General features: G+C 45.1%; 1 protein-coding gene across 9 annotated transcripts in view; it reads left to right on the top strand.

Annotated features, from left to right (window-relative positions):
* LUZP1 (leucine zipper protein 1) overlaps positions 1–23,204 on the top strand; it is a 74,680-nt gene that overhangs the window by 33,725 nt on the left and 17,751 nt on the right. For 6 of the 9 annotated variants that reach the window (XM_053919903.2, XM_053919906.2, XM_045190646.3 and 3 more), the window contains one exon: positions 13,491–13,596. The gene's annotated coding sequence lies outside the window, so the exon portion shown is untranslated. Of the gene's footprint in view, positions 1–360; positions 497–13,490; positions 13,597–23,204 lie in introns of all 9 variants that reach the window. The other 3 variants (XM_053919904.2, XM_053919905.2, XM_053919907.1) reach the window with 1 other exon arrangement.

The following is a 23,204-nucleotide window of genomic DNA, read 5'->3' as shown; positions in this document are numbered from 1 at the left end:
GAGAGAAACATCAATGTGTGGTTGCCTCTTACGCACTCCCTACTGGGGACCTGGCCCACAACCCAGGCATGTGCCCTGAGTGGGCATCCAACTGGCGACCTCTTGGTTTGCAGGCCGGCACTCAATCCACTGAGCCACACCAGCCAGGGCAGACTGTGGGCATCTTGTATAGTAGGAGGAGGATGTGGCAGTAGCAAGGGCTGCATATCCCGAGGAAGAGTATGGGAATAGTTGCTAAGTTTGTATTTGTTTCACTTCACTGTGCAAATCTTGTTTAGTAGGAACTTCAAAGGTTGATTCTTTTTTAAATAGTTTTTAAAATCCTCACCTGAGAACAATTTTTTCATTGCTTTTTTTTAGAGAGTGAAGAAAGGGGGCAGGGGAGAGAGAGAAAGAGAAACATCGATGTGAGAGAGAGACATTGATTGATTGCCTCCATGTGTGCCCGAACTAGGGATCATACGCACCTGGACCCAGGATTGGACCCAGAACCTAGGTACGTGCCCTGACTGGGAATCGAGTCCCACAACCCTTCGGTTATGGGATGACACTCCCACCAGCTGAGCCACACCAGCCTGGGCCTAAGGTTGATTCTTTAACCTAAAAATCAGACTCTGGCAGGAAGATACGACTTCTTCCCTGTTGAAGTTCCTTTCTTGTAGAACACTGTAGACCAGGGGTGTCAAACTCATTTTCCCCGGGGGCCACATCAGCCTCATGGGTGCCTTCAGAGGGCCGAATGTAATTTCAACTCCTCAACAGTTAAGGAGTAGTTACATTTACACAGTCCTAAAATTATTTCAGTCCTTCGAAGGTACCCGTGAGGCTGATGTGGCCCCTGGTGAAAATGAGTTTGACACCCCTGCTATAGACCATGTGGTATGGACAGTCAGTGCAAAAAATTGGAAATTAGCCTTGAGTCGATTTAACCAATACTTTGTGAGTACTTGCTGTTGCGAACAAATCTCTGTTAGGTGGTGTGGGGACCATGCCTGGGTTGCAGGCCAGGTCCCTGGTGGGGGGCACATGAGAGGCAACCACACACTGCTGTTTCCCTCCCTCTCTTTCTCCCTCCCTTCCCCTCTTTCTAAAAATAAGTAAATAAAATCTTTAAAATAAAAAGAAAAGGGAATCAAGTGCAATGAGAAAGAATACAACATTTTCAGCTTCAGGGACAGGAGGACTTGAGTTGGAAACAGGTCGCCTTGGAGCACGGAGTAGAGCACCCCAGAGCTGAGGACTTTTCTCAGTAAAACTTATGCCTGAACTGGCCAAAGGTGGCTGTGTGTGTGCCTGTAACATAGCATTAATCATGTTCGTGGTGTGTAAAGTACTTTCACATACATTATTCTGTTTGCTCTCTACAATATTGTAAGTCAAGACATCCTGTCATTTCTGCCTCCCAAATGAGGAAACTTCTCCGAGTTACTGTAATTTTACAAGGGTCACAGAACCGGTAAATTGGAGAGACAAGGCTGGGACTCAGGATCCCATTGCCCTTTGTACTTGCCCAGTATGTGTGTGAGTATTGTTTTGTTTTTACTACTGAAGAGATTGACTTGAGACCTGTGTTAAGCATGACTTACTCCAAGAATGAGATAAAGAGATTAAAAGCCAGAGCCACAGGATGGAACTTGACTGGGGGGAGGCATAGAGAACCTGACAGGGAGCCTGACCCATTCTTCTGCCTCGGGTATCCTCCCTGCCTTTTCAGATGCTGCCGGGTTACACCTCTGGTACCACCCACCCACCTACCCGTTCCTCTTTGTATTTAAAAAAATTATTTCTGCTGGAACTGGGCAAGTTAATTTCTCAACATTTCTTTCTCAAGGGCTTCCTGGTACACTTAGATGGGGAAAGTGAAACAAAATAAAAGTGTGCAGGGAATGTAAGGCTTAATTGGAATGGTGATGAGAATAAAATTGAATTAACATTTATACAATATGTTTTATGCCAGGCCTTAATGTGCTTGGCACTTAATGTATATTTTCATATGATCCTTATATCAGCCCCATGAAGTTTAAATATTATAATCTCTAAATACACTTGAAGAAACTGAGATTGTGATGTTTAATCACCTACGCTCTATATTCCTGAATTATAGTGAGAAGAACCCAAAAAACCCAGATTCCCTGGCTCCCGAGACCATGAGTGCTGCCTGGGCAGCAGGCAGAGAGGAAAGGGAGTGTAGAATGGAGAAAAAGGGAAGTTCTCTGGAGGCCATGGAATGGAAAGAAACTTCTTCCTAGGGGTAGAAATAACAATGACTCCCCTAAAATATGCTTTGAAATTAAAATGGACTCAGAAACATTTGTAACTCAGGCCCTCTCGAATGCACAGCCCTGTCTTATGTTCCTGCCAGCACCAAGGGAAGGTAGGATGTCCTGGAACCAAGGAAGGAAGGGTTTTGATGGAGAAGGCGTGGTTATTTGCATTAAATGCTCTTTAGAGGTCAAAGGAGTGACCACGGAATTTGGCAATATTGAGACTCTGATGAGCAGTTGTGGTGGAGTGTTGGCGGAAGAGGCCGGACTGCAGTGAACCGAGGGGATGAGAAGTAAAAACATGAAGAGTGCAGACAACTTTTTCAAGAGGCTTTGCCATAAAGAGAAGCAGAGACGTTGGGGCTGACGTAGCTGGAAGGAGGCATGAGATCAAGAGGGAGTTTATTCTTTTTGCTCCCCCCCACCTCTCTCTTTTTCTTAAGATGGGACATTCTAGAATGTTGAGTCTCAGATGTGGCCTCTGGATCAACTGGGAATTTTTTCGAAATGCAGACTCTCGGGTCCCACCCCAAACTTACCGAATCAGAACCTTGTTTTAATGAGATTCCCCAGCTGACTCGTATGCACATTCAAGTTTGAGCAGCACTGTTCTGGAGGGTGGCTTCGCACTGTCTGCGATGCAGGACCAATTTGTTCCTAAGCTGTCTGGGACCTATGTGTGGTACTATTACGTCTGATTTGTACGTAGCTAGCTCCTTCTGTGACTCTGTGGGAGTTCATCAACACCCTTACTGGTTCAGACCATGCTTTATAGGTTCACTGTTCATCTGCTTGGATGTTGTAGCAGTGCCATCTTGCTACAAAAGTGTCTAAATGCTTAATCTCAATTTCAGTACTTCTAATGGCTTGTGAGCCAGTGCTGGTTTCTGGACCACACTTAAAGCGGGATGTTTGTATGCTGATGGGCATGAGTCTCTAAAGAGAGAAAAATGATGATGTAAGAGAGGGGATAATTGCATATGAAATAAGAGGGAATTGGATCCATTAGAGATAAGAAAGGTTGTACTTTACATGCCAAGAAAGACTTATTCTGACAGTAGGGAAAGCAGACTGCCGTTACGTTGTTGAATTTGGAGTTAGGGAGTCGGTGGTATGAACGTTGCATCTTGGTGGCACAGTTATTAAGTGATAAGGACTGGAGGTTTATTGAGAGAAACGTGAAAGAGTCATTTTGGGCAGTAGGGAAGTGAACCAACTAGGGGAAATGTAGCAGGATTGCCGGCAGCATCGAGGGACCTGTTTGAAATTTGTGGTGGGAAATTTAAAATGCCTAGTCAATGAAGAACATTTTTAAAAAATATTTTATTTATTTTAGAGAGAGGAGAATGGAGGAAGAAAGAGAGGGCAAGAAACATCTATTTGAGACAGAAGCATCAATTGGTTGCCTTCTGGATGTGCCCCAGGGGACTGAACCTGCAACCCAGGCATGTGCCCTGACTGGGAATCAAACCAGCGGCCTTCTGGTTTGCAGCCCGATGCCCAACCAACTGAGCCGCACTGGCCGGGGCTCCATGAAGAGCATTTGAAATCTTGCTCCCTGGCATGTCATCAGTTTGGCTGAAATAAACTCTTACAAAAAAAAAGAAAAACATCCAGTCAGTGTAGTTGTATTTTCTTTAGAGACACAACTTAGTTTATAACTTAGCTGCTTTGGTGTAGGCCTGGAGAGGTTGTTAGTTTGATATACCGAGGATTGAAGTTTTACTAGTTGAATATGAAGAAGGGGTGGGGAGGGTAAGTGAATTAAAAGTGTTTACAAGGTCCTGATTATGAAGAAAGTGAGAACGTGAAGGTGGGGGCCTGAATCAATAATTCCATTAAATTAGTTTTTTTATTTTTAACATGGGGATAATAACTGTTGCGGAGTTGTCATAAAAATTAATTCATGGCCCTGGAGGGGTGGCTCAGCTGTTTGGAGCATCGTCACCTACACCAGAGGGTTGTATCTCCAGCCAGGGCACATGCCTGGGTTGTAGGGTTGATCCCCAGTCAGGGTGTGGCCAGGAGGCAGTTTCTGTCTCTCTCTAAAGTCAATAAAAATATATGCTCAGATAAGGATTGGGAAAGAAAGATTAATTCATGTAAGTGCCTAGAAGGGTGCTTGGTGCACAGTATGTGCCCTGTAGGCACCCAGCATCGTTAGCTGTTACTTCTGTCATCTTTCCTGGACCACAGAACTGGACTCTTCACTGATCTCGTCATCATTTTTACCTCTTTCCGTATATTGTCCATACCAAAGCCAGAGTGATCTTTTTGAGAAGTACACATTTTAGCCTTATTTAACACCTGAATGACTTCCTGTAGTTCTTTGAATAAAGACTCAAATCTGTAATTGGCCTCCAAGGGTTTGCATGGTATGGCTCTCTCCATGTGTCTCCTCACGTGTCTGGGTGACCTCCCTGCTGTGGTCACACAGATCTGCTGGAGTTCCTCAAGCTCACCACGCTTCCTCTTCCCTTTGGAACGTTCTCAGCACTAGCGGGAGGTCAGTTTCTTTTGGTTGTATTTCATACAATTTAAATTTAATAGTATGATCTTTCATCAGTGTTTTTCTGTTGCACTATACAGCAAATACCATGAAAAGCAGGTCTTTCTACTCACTGTTTTATCTCCAGTGTTTAAACTCAGAGGATGATATTTGAATGAATGAATGAATGAACAAACGAGTGAATGAATGAATGAATGAACTACCCATCATCTTATGTTAGGTTTGTGATGTTGGTGCTGTGGGTCAGGACTGGCTTTCTTGAGGGTAAGGTTTGAGAGAGAATTCCTTAGAGCGGTGGTATAATGGAGAGGAGAGAGGAAAATTAGGGGCACGAATACCTGGGTGAAATTTGACTTAATCAGCTGCCACTTTGCTAGCTACATATGACTTTGAGCCCTTATTCTTCCTCATTTATAAAGTAGACACAGTATTATTTACCTGATAGGGTTACTGTGGAGATTCAATTAGGTAATAAAATCACTTTGGGTTCCTTTTTCGCCTAAGGGTAGTTGCTGTGACTGGCTGTTTAATTATATTCGAAATCACCTGCTTTTATCCTTGTGGCACCGTGGTACCCTAGTCATAGACTTCAAGAGGTTAAAGGGATGCTTTTCCTGATTCGGCCAGCTTTCCCAAAGCAGGCGAGTTACCACGTTTTTATTCCTGGTTCTTTTGCTAAACCCCACAAATGTGGGCCAATTGCAGAGAAGCCTAGTCTCTAATTATAGACCGCTTGTTAGAAGAGAAACAGCAGAGCCAGGTGGAGGTCCTTGGGGGCCCGCTTTTAAATGGATGCCTCAATTGCAAGCTAGTCTTACCAATTGTTTATCAATAGTGCTTCCAAAGTGCTTGAAAGTTCTTAAATCCTTTCTTTCCAATTTCGTTCTTGCTTACGCTCATACTCTTGGTTCTTTGTTAGGTAAGGTTTCTTTAGGAAAGTAAGGTTTCTTTAGTGAGGTGAAAACCCCCCTGAAGCTCAGCGATGGGATTACTGGATTCTGTCCTGTCTCTATTTCTAGTTTCCTGAAAGGTTCACAAGTCTCTTAGTGTGTTTGTTCATCTGTCATATGGCGGGGGAGGAGCGCGGGGAGGATAAGAGTGTCAGCCTTTTCACCCTAAGAGTTACATGGATAAAAAAAAAATTATCCCGGGGCCCTGGACGGGTAGCTCAGTTGGTTGGAGTGTTGTCCTGCTACACCAGGGCTGCAAGGTCTGTCCCCGGTTAGGGTGCATACAAGAGTCAGCCAGTGAATGTCTACACAAGTGGACCAACACACTGATGCTTCTCTCTCTCTCTTTTTCTCTCTTCCTATTTCTCTAAAGAACAGTAACAAAAAAATGAAGTTCACAGTCACTCAAACAAAATGAAGCTTAAAATAAAATTAGTCTGGGAGAATTAAGAGCAGAAAAATACTATTTTAGCAGTCCTCCATCATAGAGAGGTATTGAAATTGCTTTTAACATAATCTTGAAATTACTGATACTTTTATATTAATTTATTCTTTAAGAAATTTGAATAGTTGTATACCTGTGAGATAGTCTAATGAATCAAATGTATTGTTTCCTTGCTTGCCTTTTGAGACCTAGTATTTATAGTTTCTTTAAAGGCCGATGGAGATAACATGGATAAAGATGTCATGCATATTGTTTTTTAAAATAATTTTTTGTTTTTCAAGTACCGTTGATGTACAGTATTATTTCATTTATATAACTTATGAAGGGATCGCCCCGACAAAACCAGCACCCATCTGACCCCGAACATAGTTATTACAGTATCACTGACTGTAGTCCCTATGCGGTACTTTACATTCTCATGACTATTTTGTAACTACTAATTTGTACTTCTTTTTGTAAAAAAAACAGTTATTTATTTTTTAGAGAGAGGGGAATGGAGGAAGAAAGAGAGGGAGAGAAACAAAAATCAGTTACCTCTCACAAGTGCCCTGACTGAGGACTGAACCTACAGCCCACACATGTGCCCTGACCGGGAATTGAACTGGTGACTTTCCACTTTGTGGGACGACACCCAACCAACTGAACCACACCAGTCAGGGCCAGTTTGTGCTTCTCCGTCCCTTCACGTTTTCCACTCATTCCCTCAAACCCCCTCCCCTCTGGCAACCATCAAAAGGTTCTTTTATATTCTGCATTTTTGTTTATTTGTTTTTTCAGATTCCACATAAGAGTGAAATCATGGTATTTGTCTTTCTCTGTCTGACTTATTTCTTCAGTACAGCACCTGCTGGGGCCATCCATGTTGTTGCAGACGGCAAGCTCTCGTTCTTTCTAATGACTGAGTCATATTTCATTGTATATATGCACTACTTCTTTATCACTTACGTTGCTTCAGTATCTAGGCTATTGTAAATAATGCTGCACTGAATATGTGGATGTGTGTGTGTTTGATTTAGTGTGTGGGTTTCTTTGGGTAAATATTGTTTGGATGGGGTGGGGTCTCAGGGAATCACCAGGGCAGGGCGAACCACCTTAGCCAGGTTGATGGAGACTCAGCTCTGATCCCTGCTTGCTGGCTCTGTGATAGGAGGACTCAGCAAAGGAACACGTGGCTTCTGCCAGCTCTGCTGTCTGGGAGAAAGCTGCCCCTCCAGCCCTTGCCCCAAAGCCAGGCAATTCAGTTTCTGATGCCTTTGGAGCTGCTGCCCTGGTGCGGAAGCTGAGAGGGAGTGAGTCCGAGTAAGTCTGAGTACAGGCCCTTCAGGAGGAACACGTGGGACTCCAGAAGCCCTCTTTCTCACTCTGCCACAATCTCTGCTCGTTTTCACAGCCGGAAGTTAAGGGGACTTCTCTTCCTGGCACTGGAACCCTTGGCTGGGGAGCCCAGTCTGGGACTGGGACCCCTCGCTCCTCAGGGAGGACCTCCGGAGCTGCAGCCCAGATAGCCCTCCCAGTTTTCAGCCACCACACGTGGGTGGGGTACCAACCTGCTCTCTGTCTCTGCCCCTCCTGCACGTCTGGAGGTGGCATCTCCTGTATGTCTTTAGTTCCAGGACTTCTGTTCAGCTAGATGTTAGGCAGTTCTCATCGTTGGTTGTTTTGTAAATAGTTTCGTTGTAATTTTGATGTGGCTATGGGTATGTACCCTGTTCTCTTGACTGGAAGCTCAAGATGTCATACTGGAAAGGACCTTAAATATCATTTCATCTGACTTTTTGTTCACCTGATGACCCTGAGACCCAGAGGGTATAAGGAAAGACTTTTTCTGAGGTCTGCCAGTATGTTAGTGGCAGAACTCCCGGTTCGCAGTTTTTTATTACACCTGGGGGGCACCTCTTCTGTTTCCCACTGTAGTCCGAGAAGAGCACTTGCTCTGGATTCCCTTCCCTTGTGGGTAGGCAGGTGGGGTGTGGGAGATGAGAGAAAAGACAGGCGTACAGAAATTGCCATGTCTTCTGCAGCTCATGTCTCTTCCTCCACTTCCTCCTAGACTGTCCTGAGCTCCAGCATGAGGTGACTTGCCTGTGGGAAGCTGGTCAGTGATGGCATTCAGAGCAGCCGCTTTTTACCAACCTAGGTGACACTGGGTCACCAGCCTGCTGGAGCTCGTCAGCCCCAGACCCACTGCACCGATTGGTCGGTCCCTCCTCATCCTGCCTGTTTACCGGGTTGGCTTTTTGATGAGAGACCGCATAGGGCAGAAAAACATTGAAAATCCTTTTGGCTTTTTTTCTGAACAATCTTAAGGATGCTACCTTAGCAGTTCTAGGGGAAAAAAACAACTGTTTCCTGTTTCTCACTGTACACAATAGGGCACTAGATTTGATTTCGAGGACTTTGGATATTATGGTTATTTCAGATTTAAATTTTCATCCTACCCCCTCACTTTCCACCTTTACCTTTCTCACTGCTTATATCTGGATGACCTCAAGAGCTTAATTAGGAGACGAAGGGTGGCCAATCCAACAGAATTGCAGGTGCTGCTTTCTCTGTGATCCCTAGTCGCTCCGGTTCTCTCTCAGATCTGTTTTGCTGATGACAGAAGGCAAAGTGGTCCCTGTGTACACTCAGCTGAAGGGCCTGAGGGGGCGGGTGGGTCTAGAGACTGCAGATGACTCAAGAGTTATTTCGGTTTCGATAATTTCTATTGATATGTCTTCAAAATTCATTGATTCTTCTTCCTGTCAACCTCCAATCTGTTCTTAAGCTCATTCAGTGAATTAAAACAATTTGAGATACCGCTTTTCTGTTCTAAAATTACCACTTTGGAAATGTACACTCGAAACCTATATAATCTTATTAACCAATGTCATCCCAATAAATTTAATAAAAAAAATAAAGCTGCCACTTAAAAAAATTTTCAGTTTCTCTGCTTAGTTAAAATAGCTGTTTTAATATCCTTGCCTGATAATTCCAACATCCGGGTCATCTTGGAATGGCCCTCTGCTGATTGTCTTTCCCTTTGCAAAACGGTTTACTTTCTAGTTCTTCAGGCAATGTGCATGCTATCCTGACCGTAAGTGAACGTGACTGCTGTGTTGTGGAGACGTGGGCCTCTGTTGATGTTTTCATTTTCATAGGCAGTTAATTTGGTTAAAACGGCAAACTGTCTTACCTGTGGTAGGTGGCAATTCAAATTTCAGTTTGGCTCTTTTGTCCTTTGCCAAGGTCCTTGGATTCTGCCCTGTGCATACGTGGGTCAGGGGCCAGCTAGACATTGGAGCAGAGTTTGCACACAGGACCTGGGACTCTCCCTTCCGTGGCTCTCTCTTACTAGCTGTGGCTGCTCTGTCTTCGTTCCTATGGACAGAAAGCCTAGGGATGTTTTTTTTTTTAAATCGTAACTACAGCTGGACAACCCTCAGGTCAAAGCTCTAAAAATGGGAAATTCATCTCCTGCTACTTCCTTCTTCTAATTTTCACCTTCTGTCCCAAATCTGCCAGCCTTAGTTCACTTCAGATAGTTTTAAAATTTTTATCCAGAGTTTATAGTTATCTGTGGGAAGATTATACTGGAAGCAGAATTACCTACTAGCTTTTTTATCTTATCAAAGTGTTTTGGGGACAAAATTAATACATATTTAAGAGAACCTTAATCATTAGCAGTCATATGAGGATGGACTGATGTATTTCTTTTTTTAAAAGTAAATTTTATTTTTGGTTTTAGAGAGAGGGGAGGGGAGGGAGAGAGAGAAACATCGATGTGAGAGACACTGACCATCCACCCCTTGCATGCGCTCTGACTGGGGATCAAACCCGGAATCCAGGCACGTGTCCTGACCAGGAATCGAACTGGCGACCACTCAGTGTGTGGGATGATTCCCAACCAACTGAGCCACCAGCCTGGGCTCTATTTTCTAAAAAAATATTAGCTGTATTTCTTCTTACTTAATCCTCCCTGGAAGACATGTTTATTGATTTTAGAGAGAGGAATGGGGGCGGGGGAGACAGAAACATCGATCCGTCGTCTCCCTGGGGATGAAACTGCGACCTAGCTATGTGCTCTGACCGGGAATCAAACCTACCACCTTTTGGTGTATGGGACAACCCTCCAACCAACTGAGCCACCTGGCCAGGGCTGGACCGGTGGATTTCTTCAGTGTGGCTTGTTAATGATCTCAGGTGGACTCAACCATATTCACTTCAATTTGCTTTGCAGCTTTGGCCAGGTCAGTCTCTCTTCCTCTCTGGGACTCACTGTCTCCTCTGGAAAAGCAGGCGGCTGGACTCAGCACAGTCTGTAAGGTCCTTTCATCTTTGTTTCCCCACAGACAGGCCCGTGCGCACCACTGTCACCGCGGACAGTAACACGCGGCCCAGAAAAGATGCCCGAGGGGAGTGGGGTGGGTGGATCCGTCAGGGTGGAGGTCCCTCTGGGGGGGCAGCACTAGAGTGTTTACAGTCATCCTCTTGTTTCGGGGGACGGAAGGCTAGTTCGCTGAGGAAGCAAGAAGTAAAAGACATTCAGAAGTAAAGGAAAGAAGCCATTTGCTGCTTGCTTCCACCGCTGAGGACTGGGAGACAGGTGACAACAAATCAGCATCATCCGGAGTTCCTGTTTGCTTGGTTTTGGGCCATGTGTTCTCTCCTGCTTGAAGGGAATAGCTTCCTGGGCCTTAGGAACGTGCTGGCAAATTGGGCAGCAGGTGCTGGGGCAGTAGCTGTCAGCAGGGGCGCTGCTCGTACTACCGGGGCCGCAGAGCCTTTCCTGGAGATAGGTCAGAGTTACGTGCCCACTTCTTAGAGGTCAGGATCTGTACGTGGGGGAAACTCCAGTCCGTGCAGAGCAAAGTGTGTGTGTATGTGTCCGGTCCGTGGAGAGAGGGGGAGAGTCAGGTGGTGGGTAGGGCGGGACAGACGACCCGTGGGCCAGTTCTGAAGCTGTTTGAATAGCAGCCACACTTACTCTACAAAGACAAAGTCCTTTTAAAAGTGTGTGTGGGGGGGAGAGAGCTAACGCTTCTCCCACACTCACCCAGGCCATCCCTCCCTCAGGTGCTGCCCCTGGTGTGGGTCCTTTTTTCTACTTTTTTTCCTAGCTGTTTTCATTGCTTATCAATAATTCTTTTTCCTTCAGGACTTACTGGCTTGAGGCGTCAGGCCCTCATCTTTGAGAAAAAAGCCATTGAAAAACTATGGTTTTATTATTTCTCCACCTGAATCCTAGCCTTCTAGCTCTCTCGGGCACTTTGGTTGAAGGGCACTTTTGTTGTCTTCATGTCTCAGCCGCCGGGAATAACGCTGCAGTGAGCATAGCGGTGCATAAATCTCTGCCGACGTTTGTGAGTTGTTCCGGTAGATGCCCCGAACAGAGATTGCTGGGTCATACAGTAATTCTGTTTTTGTCTTTTCCGGGGAACCTCCATACTTGTTTCCGTAGTGGCTGTACAGTGTACATTCCCACCGGCTGTGAATGAGGGTTCCTTTTTCTCCACAGCCTCTCCAAAACTTGTTCCCACCTGTCCTGTTGATAATAGCCATTCTGACAGGTGTGAGGTGGTATCTCATTGTAGTTTCGATTTGTATTTATTTCCCTAATAGCTAGTGAAGTCGAACATCTTTTCATATATCTGACGGCCATTTGTATGTCTTCTTAGGTGTCTACTCAGGTCTTCTGCCCATGTTTTAGTTGGATTGCTGTTGTATAAGTTCTTTTTAAAGAAATTCTGTCTATCTATCTGTATCTATCATCTATTTTTTAGAGACGGGAAGGGAGGGAGAAAGAGATGGACAGAAACATCAATGTGCCACAGGAACATCGCTCTGTTGCCTCTCTCACGCCCCCACCAGGGAGCTGGCCCTCGACCCGGCCATGTGCCCTGACCGGGAGTCAAACCAGCAACTGTTCAGTGTGTGAGACGTCTCTCAACCCACCGAGCCACGCCAGTCAGGGCTCGAATGAGTTCTTTACGTGTTCTGGATGTGAACCGGTTGTTGGAGCTGTGGTTTGCAAATCCCATCTCCCATTCGGTTGGTTGCCTTTTTGTTTTGTTGTCTGTTTCGTTGGCTGTGCAGAAGCTTTTTAGTTTGATGCAGTTCCATTCGTTTATTTTTTTGCCTTTACTTCCCTTGCCCTTTGGGTCAAGTTTATGAAAAGTTCCCTATGACCAAGGCCATAAGTTGAGTGACTGTGTTTTCTTCTATGTGCTTTGTCGTTTCAGATCTTGTATTTAGGTCTTTGATCCATTTTGAATTAATTTTTGTACAAGAGGACAAACTGTAACCTAGTTTCATTCCTTTGCACATGGGTTCCCGGTTCTCCAGCACTTTTTATTGAAGAGGCTTTCTTTTCTCCATTGTGTGTTTTTGGCTCCTTTGTCAAAAATTATTCGCCCTCATGTACCTGCGGTTTTATTTCTGGGCTCTCAGTACTGTTCCATTGTAGACAGAAATTTGACCCAGATCTTCTACCTTCAGTAACTTATTTTATGGGTAAGATTAAACGGGTTAGTAGGCTTTTCAGCTCTGTCATAGAAAGAGGCTTGTTACAGAGCCGAAGGGTATGTCTGCAGACAGAGAAGCTCTATTTTTAGTTTTAATCAATACTGAGTTGTTCAGGGTCCTGTTGAGGACCCAATGAGAGACAGCGTGGTGAAGTGGCTTTTGAGGTCAGACAGACTTGAGTTTAAACCCTGACTGCCACCTGCCACTTACTAGTGAGCTGTGAGACCTTGGACAGGTCACTTGACTTCTTGAAATTCTGATTATCTGTAAGGAAGCAGCGTTATTGTGTTACTGGCTTATAAAACGTGTAACAAAATATGTGGGCTGTGGTAGATATCCAACTGGTGTTTGGTCTTACCCACCTTCTAAAACATCTTATTTTTAGTAGAATCCCGGCTTTAGTTTTAAGCAATTGTGTGACTCACCCTTTCCTAGCTTTAGTTCCTTTCTTAAAACGAGGGCATGTAACTAGTTGATTTCTGAGATGCTTCCCAGCTGGAAGATGTCATATGAAGTTTTAGACTGTTGAGGAATGTGTAGGTCTGATAATTTAAGGAAAGGCAATGTAGTCCACGCTGGGACTGTATTATCTGAGAGGAAAGGGGGAGTCTCTTGGAGCCAAAGTCCCCTCTCCGCTGGGAACGAGACAGCCAGCTTCCTTCAGAGCAAGCAGCGCCTGCACTCGGACTCTGCCTTGTCTCTTTCCTGACACCACGCTGTCTGTGACGGCCTTTGGGACAGGCCTTTGGTTCAGCTTGCTCAGCCTTGGTGTGATTCATGTTTTACCTATCTCTTCCTTCCTTTTTTATTCTGTACAGGTCAAGAGGCAACTGCCGTTGAAAGATAGTGAGTGACTTTCCAGGACAAGAACCACTTGGGGGGAGCAGCCAGAAGCATTGACTGAAAGCTTGAAGTAGCTAAATGGTAAGTGTACTGTGCAGTGAAACCTGGCCACACTGATGGAATTGGGTAGTGTACGAAGTCTGCAATTTTCCCACCACTGCGAGAGAGGGAGGAAGGTCGGTGTTAGTTTATGGCCATTATGAACCATACACTGTGCTAAGTTCTTCACATGCTTTCTCGTTTCATCAGCCAGCCGGTCTAACAAAGTCTGAAATTCTTGCATGGAGTTGGCAGCCTCCAACAGGCCTAGCCAGCGGTTATTGAGTGCTTACCATGTGCCAGGCCCAGCCCTTCCCGACATACGTTATCTCCCCATGAGATAAACGCTTTTATTGTCACCATGAGGAAATGAGCTTAGAGAGGTTAACAAACTTCTCTGAACTCACATAGGAAGTAAATGGTAGGACTACATTTCACACCTGGATTATTTTCATTGTACTTTTAATATCTCTTGAGAAAGTTAATTTTTTAAAAAGATTTTATTTATTTATTTTCAGAGAGAGGGGAAGGGAGGTAGAAAGAGAGGGCGAGAAACATCAGTGTGTGGTTGCCTCTCATGTGGCCCCCACTGGGGACCTGGCGTGCAACCCAGGCATGTGCCCTGACTGGGAATCGAACTGGCAACCCTTTGGTTCACAGCCTGCACTCAGTCCACTGAGCTGCACCAGCCAGGGCAGAGAAAGTTAATTTTTGGTTGAGGCAGTGATTGACTTAACCTTAAAAAGCAAAGCAAAATTAAAAAAAACTTTAATTGATAACTAGCTCCTTTCCCTAGGGTTCTGTGTGCCAGTATTTTATTGGTTGATGTTGACCATGGCCATGGAGAGTACTAATGAAATAAGAGAAACTTGAGCAGTGAGTGCGAAAGGGTCTTAGCTCCAGGGCAAGAGTGCATTTTATTCTAAACAAGGTGGGAGCCACTGGAGAGTGGAAACAGCGGTGTTGGTTGCCAGTGGTAGCCGGATAATAGTTAGAGAAAGCTTCTCTGGGAAGGCGGAGCGATACGGCAAGCAGAGAAAGAGTCTGGGAGCTGGGCCTAGGCTTAGGAGTGATTGGACACAGGAAAGGAAGCCTAGGGAGTGACACCTGCACTCTCGCGGTTGCCCCGCTATGAAATGGCATAGTCAGGGATAGCATAGCGTACGACAGCCTCTCACGAGGGAGTGGGAAATTTCTGGGCCAGCTCTTGCCCTATTAATTGGTTCAGGAGTCTTGTTCTGTTCCTTTCCCTGGAGCATTTTTCCTACCTCAGGGAACTGGGTTATGAAATTAATTTCTGGTCGGGTGGAGTGGCAGCCAGTGTTCTTTGTTCATTGATCTTCCTGATGCTACTTTAGTCTCTTCCATTGGAGCACCAGTGTTGTTAAACATTCTTGGTGGATTGCGGGAGAGGGAGGAATAATCATTTTCATCAAACTTACTCCACATTCCTGTTATACATAGATTATTATGCTGTGTCCTGGAGCTTATGTTTTGATGATAAAATTGACCACTGTACTTCATGCCTAGCACGGGTCTCGGAAATAAGTATACGGCATTAAACAAAGTGGAAAAAGTCCTTGCTCTCAAGGATTACATTCTAATGGGAAGAAACAGATAAAAATAAATGAATAACTAGGTATAAACAAACAGATAGGCACATAGGTAAATAATGTCCAGTAGGTAAATGTGTTCAGAAGCACAAAAGCGGGGTAAGGTGATGGTGTTGGGGAGCTGAGGGACTGCTCCTTTATATAAGGTGATCAGAGAAAGGCCTCTGATGAGATGATATTTTAAGCCAAGATCTGGAAGAAGTGAGGAATCCAGCCAGGGAGGTATCTGGGAGAAAGGCATCCCAGGTAGAGAGAACTGCAGGTGAAAAAGCCCTGAGGTATGGGTGTGACTCGTCATGGCTGAGAGCCCACAGGGAGGCCAGTGTGCTGGAGTGGGGTAGGAGGGAAGGGCAGTGGGAGATGAGAGCAGAGAAGTAATGGGACCCAAATCACATAGTGCCTTAGGGCCAGGGCCAGGCCTTTGCAGTGCATTCTAAAGCTTGGTGGAAGCCACTGGAGGATGGAGAACAGGAATGACGCGTTTTGACTTGGAGTTTAAAGTCTTACTTTCGTTGCTTTGGGAGCATGGACTGTGGAGGGTGGGGAAAGGCAGGCAGTGGTGGAAGCATGGAGAACGGGAATCTTTTGCAGTGGTCAGTAAGCAGTCCAGGAAGGGGTGATGTGGCTGAAACTAGGGTAGGGGGCTCAGACTAGGGTGGTAGTGGGGGGTAGCCAGAAAGTAATGGAGTCTGGATGTATTTTAAAGGCAGAGTTGAATCCCAGTTCCCCTGCAGAGATGTCTGATTTATCTGGAGTTAATATCTAGGTCACATGGGTTTGAGGCTATCATTGGGAACTTGACACTGATCCCTGGTAAAAGTCTAAACCTGTGTCTTCTTGTTTCTTTGTTGCTTTCAGTTTTATTTCCCACATATGAATGAAGTCCTACAGTTCTTGGCTTTTTTCTGTCTGACTTCTTTCACTTAGCACGATATTCCCAAGATCCATCCATGTTGTCCCAAATGGCAGTATTTCACCTTGTCTTATGGCAGACTAGTATTCCGTTGTATGTATGGACCACATCTTTGTCCGGTCATCCATCAGAGGACACTTCCGTTGTTTCCATGTCTCGGCCACTGTGGATAGTGCTGCAGTGAACATAGGGGTCCATATGTCTTTATGAATAAGTGTTTTCAAAGTTTTCTGTTAGAAACCCAGAAAGGGGTTGTTGGGTCATGTGGTAATTCTATTCTTAAATTTAAAAAAATATATTAAAAAATTTTAAATTTATTTACTTTTAGAGAGAGGGGAAGGGAGGGAGAAAGAGAGGGAAAGAAACATCAGTGTGTGGTTGCCTCACGCGTTCCCCCTACTGGGGACCTGGCCTGCAACCCAGGCATGTGCCCTGACTGGGAATTGAACTGGAGACCCTTTGGTTCGCAGGCCGACACTCAATCCACTGAGCCACACCAGCCAGGCCTATCTTCATTTTTTGAGAAACCACCGGATTGTTCTGCATAGTGCTACACCAGTTTACATTCCCACGAGCAGTGAATGAGCGTTCCCTTTTCTCCACAACCTCTGTAACACTTGTTATGTACCTGTCTTGTTGATAGTAGCCATTCTGACGGTGTGAGTGAGGTGGTATCTCATTATAGTTTTGATTTGCATTTCCCTAATAGCTAGTGCGGTTGTGCATCTTTTTGTACATGTTAGCCATTTTTATGTCTTCTTGGGAGAAGTGTCTGTTCAGGTCCTCTGCCCTTTTTTTTTAACCCTCACCCAAGGACATTTTATAAATTGTTTTTTAGAGAGAGAGGAAGGGAGAGAGAGAAACATTGATGTGAGACAGAAGCATTGATTGGTTGCCTCCCAGTTGTGCCCAGGCAGGGGATCACACGTGCCTGGACCAGGGACCGAACTGGCAACCTAAGCATGTGCCCTGACCAGAAATTGAACCTGCAGCCTTTTGGTTCCAGGACGATGTTCCAGCCAACTGAGCCACACCACCCAGGGCTCTGCCCATTTTTTAAATTGGATTGATTATTTGTTGTCGAGTTGTCTGAGTTCTTTATATGATTTGGATATTAACTCCTCGTTGGAGGTGTTGTTTGTAAATATCTTCTCTCATATAATTGGTTGCCTTTTTGTTTTGCTGATGGTTTAGTTTACGGTGCTGCAAAAGCTTTTTAGTTTGATACAGTGCCGTTGGTTTATTTTTCCTTTTACTTCCCTTGTCTTCGAGGTCAAATTCATGAAATCCTCTCTAAGACTAAGGTTCGTTAAGTTTAGTACCTATTTTTTCTTCTATATAATTTATTGTTTCAGGTGTTATATTTAGGTCTTCGATCCATTCTGAGTTATTTTTGTTTATGGTGTGAACAGCAGTCTAGTTTCATTCTTTTGCGTGAATGCATTGTCCCAGCACCAGTTATTGAATAGACTGACTTTTCTCCATTGTATGTTCTGGCTCCTTTGTTGAAAATTATTTTCCCATGTACATGTGGGTTTATTTCTGGGCTCTATTCTGTTCCATGGGTCTGTGTTTCTGCTTTTTGACGATGTCATGGTGTTCTGATTATCATTGCTTTATGGTATAATTTGACGTCAGGAGTTGGATGTCTCCAAACGACAAAAACTCACAGCCACAGACAAGTGTGGTGGTGACCAAAGGCAAGGGAAGGGGAGAGGAGGGGAGGGGAGGGGAGGCAGTAAAAGGTCAAGGGGGTCAAATACATGGGGACAGAAGGAGATGGGACTGTGGGTGGTGAGCACACAGCGCAGTATACAGGTGATGCATTACAGAACCGTACGCTTGAAACCCGTCTAATTTTATTAACCTATGTCACCCCAATAAATTGAATTTAAAGTTTAAAAAAATTCTAAAACTGAGCAAAAGATGAGGACAGTGACCCCTGGAAGCCAGCTTGTGTTCGCTAAGAGGAAGTCGCATCGCTAACTGACAAGAATTCTCATTTTCTCTGAGCTTTGCCATGGTTTACTTACACTATAAATCCGTATGTTTATTATAGAGATATTAGGGAAGGAAGAAAACCCCACCCCACCCAGCGGTCATTACTATGTAGCACCCTGACGTATGTCAGGGCAGCCCATTTCTGACCCGGTCCCTAGCCTGGAGGATCGGGAATACGCCGTAAATAAAGGTGATGGGTCTCAAGTCCTAGAATTAGGTGTTTACCGTTTTCTCCTGTGGTCCCAAGACAAAGGACACATCGGGCTGGCTTGCATGCAGGTGCTGTGCGTATACCGATACCGTGTTATCCAGGTAAACGGGCCACTCTGAATGCTGTTCTCTGTTACGTTTTGTGTCACGATTTAAACAGCAGTTTGGGTGAAGATACTGAAAAGACATGTCTATCAAATTTATAAATAGTGAATGCTTGCTACCCGGAAGGTGTAGAAAATATTCAGACAATTGAAACTATTGATTGAAACTAACTTTTTAGTTGAAATGCAAAAAACAGTAAATAACACGAGTTTAAATTTACCTGGCGCCTAAGTACTTCGTGTATGAGCTCATTTCCCCCTGCGGCTGCCCTTTGAGGTGGGCGCTGAAACAGAGGGAAGTCAAGTGACCGAACCATGGTTATGCTGCCAGTAAGTGGCAAAATTGGGGTTTAAACTTCCGTTATTTGGCCTTGCAATCTGTAATCTTTAATCATTGCACAGTACTTGCCTGCAAAAGAAAGAAGAATTAAGCCCCATATTTAGGTTATTCAAATTAATTAAATTTAATAGCAGTTTATTTGAAAAAAAAATCCAGTATGAAAGTGCAGACTGGTAATAAGGCTGCCAGCTTAGCTCATACAGCCTTGGGCTGTATTACACCGTATTACACCGGGACCAACCAGGTCACCTTTCAAACCCGCCCTCAGCCCTTCACGCCATTGCTGCCGTCTTAGTTAAGGCCCTCACCCCATCTCTTGTCTTGACGATTTCAGCAGTACCCTGGTTTATCCTGTTGTTTCTTCAAAAATGCGATTCTGATGGTCCCTCCCTTGCCTAAATCCCTTGTCTAAAACGGATTGCAAAACTCGCTTCCCACGTCCACTCACAGGATGTCAGTGTGTGATTTAAGGGTCTGTACAGTGGTGTTCTTCTTTGCTTAAAATTTTTTTTTTTAATTAATTGGCTACATTTCCCTCTTAGTGACCTTATCTCTTTGGCATTTGCATTTGCAACCTTTGACATAAAGGCTAATTATCTTTCCTAGAATGTTGTGCCCGGATATGACAACAATTTGCCAGAGGTAGTTTGGCCAGTACAGAATACAGTGACACTGTTACCTTCATCCATTTTTCAAATATTTATAAGGTTCTCACCTTGCCCCTCATCACACTATTCAGTGCCCAGGACAGAAAAATTGAAGATGGCAGTTCCCGCTCATAGCTTAGAGCCCCATAGAGGAATACAGGTATGTAAGCAGGTATTATGGGTACCCTGACAGGAGTATCTACAGTTCAAGGTAGTGTACTTTTGTTGGGGGAGGGGCTGTTTGAAAAGGTTTTGCAGGGAAAGATATTTTCTGTCAGATTGGGGCAGGGGAGCTGGCTGGTGTGGTTCAGTGGATTGAGTGTCAGCCTGCGAAGTGGATGGTTGCCCGTTCGATTCCCAGTCAGGGCACATGCCTGGGTTGCAGGCCAGGTCCCCAGTAGGGGGCACACAAGAGGCAACCAGACATTGATGTTTCTCTCCCTCTTTCTCCCTTCTCCTCTCTCTAAAAATAAATAAAATCTTAAAAAAAAAAAAAAAAAAAGAATGGGGCAGGGGAGGCTGGAAGGAAGAGAAGACTCCAGAAGGGTCAGTTGAGAATTTGTTCCTCAACCATCACCACATAGCCTCTGCACGTGCTGTGAGGTTTCAAGGGCTCCCGTGTTGCGCCCTACTGACACTTCAGCCTTCCCTGGTACCTGCTCTGCCTTCCCCCTTGTGTCTCTCCTGTGCCTCCTGCTGAATTCAAGTTCCTCAGGTGCAACGTTGTTTTATTTACCCCTTCCCCTCCTCCTTTCCCTTTCCTTTTCCCTCTTCCCGCCTTCTCTCCCCCTGCCCCTTCCTTTCTGTAAATCATTATTTTATACTCTTTATGTACCAGATCCCGTTCAAGGTGTAAAAACAGCTGTAAACACAGGAAGCCATGGGTCTGACATCCTAGTGAAGAGTTAGACAGTAAACCAGTTCACAAGTGTCAAGTGGTTGTATGTGCTAAGAAGGAAAAAACGAGTAGGATAGCTTCCCTTGGAGCTGTCCAAAGGTGGAGTGAATTGCCTTGGGAGGAACGAGTGTCCTTGTCGCTAGGAGTGCTCAGGCTGAGTGGGAGGTGGGATTCAGATGGTCTCTGCATCCTTCAGCCTGGGGAATCTCTCCATGTTGGCTGGGCTCCTAACCCTGAGGTTTGCATATCTGAAATACACGAGTTTGTGATTATGGGAAAGATCATTAAAGCCCAGTAATTAAATAGAAATACTGAAGAGGTGCTGGTGAGATGTGGACGACGGCCTCAGATTTTTTTTTTTTTAAGATTTTTATTTATTTATTTTTAGAGAGAGAGAAGAAGGGAGGGAGAGAGGAACAGGGAGAGAAGCCTTGATGTGAGAGAGGGAGACGTGATTGGCTGCCTCTCGCACATGCCCCGACTGGGACCAAACCCACCACTCAGGCATGTGCTCTGACCAGGAATTGAACCAGCTACCGTTCGCTTCGTGGAATGATGCCCAACTGAGCCCACCAGTCAGAGCAAGAGCCTGAGGTTTTAAGACAGGTAATTAGAAATAGTCAGGAGGAAGCTGCTTAAAAATAGTTCTCCCATTTTCTTTTGTTGGTTTGGCCAAAAAGTCCGTCTATGGTTTTTTTCCCGTACGATGGCTCTAGTAGCGCTTAGTTGTCTTTAACTTCGTTCGAAAAATTTTGCTAGATTGTATGGTGACAGCCGTCACATCAGCGTGCATTTAAAAAGCGCCTGTCAAAATTAGTGAATTGTTGTGCAGCCATTTTAATAATCAAGATGAAAGAAAATATGCAACATTTTTTGTGTATTATGCTTTATTATTTCAAGAAAGGTAAAAACACAACTGAAATGCAAAAAAACCCGATTTGTGCAGTGGATGGAGAAGGTGCTGTGACTGATCAAACGTGTCAAAGTGGTTTGCGAAGTTCCTTGGTACTATTGACATTCCGGCCAAATAATTCTTCGCTGTGGGGCTGTCTCATGCGTTGATTGGGAGATGCAGCAGCCCCCTGGCCTCTACCCACTAGAAACCAATAGTGGGAGACAGCCGACATACTCAAAATATCCCGATCATTACAATTACTGGTGAAAATGAAAAATGTGTCTTTTATTTTCCAAAAAAACCGTAGTGGACTTTTTTGCCACCCCAATAGATCAGGGGTTGGCAAACTGATCCACAGGCCCACTGCCTGTTTTTGTAAGTAGAGTTTAATTGAAACATCGTATGTCATGTGCTTATATATTGTGCACGGCTGCTTCACGCTGCAGTGGCAGAGTGGAGAAGTTGGGACAGAAACCTTAAGTTTTACAAAGACTAAAATATTTGCTAAAGAACTATGTCTTATATTTATACGAATACTATCGAACTTAGAAGTAAGTCTTCCGACCCCCACTTTAAATGACCGTCTGGAACAGGAAGTGAATCATGGCAGCTGTGCTGGGGGACAGGGCAGGGCAAGTCTGATTACGCTCTATTGCGGAGCTGCCTGGCCCCCCGCGAGAAGAGCCAGCCTCCAAAATGCCGGATAGGGCCACTTGGGACTGGGTTCAAGAACTTGGGCGGAAAGGAGCCCTGAATGAGAGACCGTTGGTGCTGTACTTTCCAGTACCAACTGGAACTGAACTAGACACTGGCGGGGGGGGGGGGGGGGGGGGGGGGGGGGGAGGAAGCCGGCATAAAGGAGCGGACTACCCTTCCTTCTTTTCACTTTTTCTGATTTCTGAGGTTTACTGTAAACAGTTTCCTTCCCAGACCCCACCCTCGGGCACAATTAATCACTTCTTCTGAGCAGTAAAATGTGCTGACCACAAACAGGGTGAAAGAAGAGGGACCCAAGGGGTGGGGACTGTACTAGTTTAGATGGGCAGGGAGGCTTTATTATTGCTTTATAATTGGTTCTTTCTGATTCCTTAAAGACAAGGGTTAGGTCCTAAGGATCGCCCTCTAACACTTGGCGAAATGTGTGCCTCATAGATGTTCTGTAGACGTCTGCTGAATAGTGAATTTTACCTGGGTAAACACAATGAATAGGGAATGCGGGAGACACTCTGTGGGTGGTCCCGGAGGGAAGAAAGCATTTCTTTCTCTGGCTGTACTTAGGGCCAAAAGGTCAGAGATAAATGACACTCTATGAGGTCTGTCCGGAAAAAGTCCAGCGTCGTTGATATAATGAGCACGGTTTGTGTGGCTTGGATATAACCTGGCAGCCAAGGCGGGTGGGCTGGAATGTGCATGTGGGAACAACGATGACCTCACTGTACTGGCCAGTGGGGACAGTAGGTGCCATTCAGTGAGCATGTGTACTGTGTGGCCGTCACATTCAAAATGACTGAGCGAGTTGAGCAACGAACCTGCATTTAATTTTGCGTTAAGCTCGAACATTCCTCTGTGGAAACTATTCGGATGACTCAGGAGGCCGCAGCTGTGGGCAACTGGTGACGGGCAGCTTCGTCATGACAACGTGCCCGCTCCTGCATCACGTCTCCTGCAGTTTTTTAGCAAAACAAATCACCCAGGTGACTCAGCCCCTCCACAGCCCAGATTTGGCACCCTGTGACTTCTGGCTTTTCCCAAAACTAAAATCACCTTTTTTTAAAGAAAAAAAGATATTATTTATTTTTTAGGGAGAGGAGAAGGGAGGGAGGAGGAAGAGGGAGAGAAACATCAATGTGTGGTTGCCTCTTGCACTCCCCCAAGTGGGGACCTGGCCCACAACCCAGGCACATGCCCTGACTAGGAATTGAACTGGTAACTTTTTGGTTCACATTCCGGTGTTCAGCCCACAGAGCCACACCAGCCAGGGCTAAAATCACCTTTCTAGGACTGTGTGAGATCCCCAGGTTGCCTACTT

Source organism: Desmodus rotundus, chromosome 3, assembly GCF_022682495.2.
Source record: "Desmodus rotundus isolate HL8 chromosome 3, HLdesRot8A.1, whole genome shotgun sequence".
In the NCBI taxonomy this organism is placed as follows: domain Eukaryota; kingdom Metazoa; phylum Chordata; class Mammalia; order Chiroptera; family Phyllostomidae; genus Desmodus; species Desmodus rotundus.
This window is presented reverse-complemented; position numbering and strand designations above follow the sequence as displayed.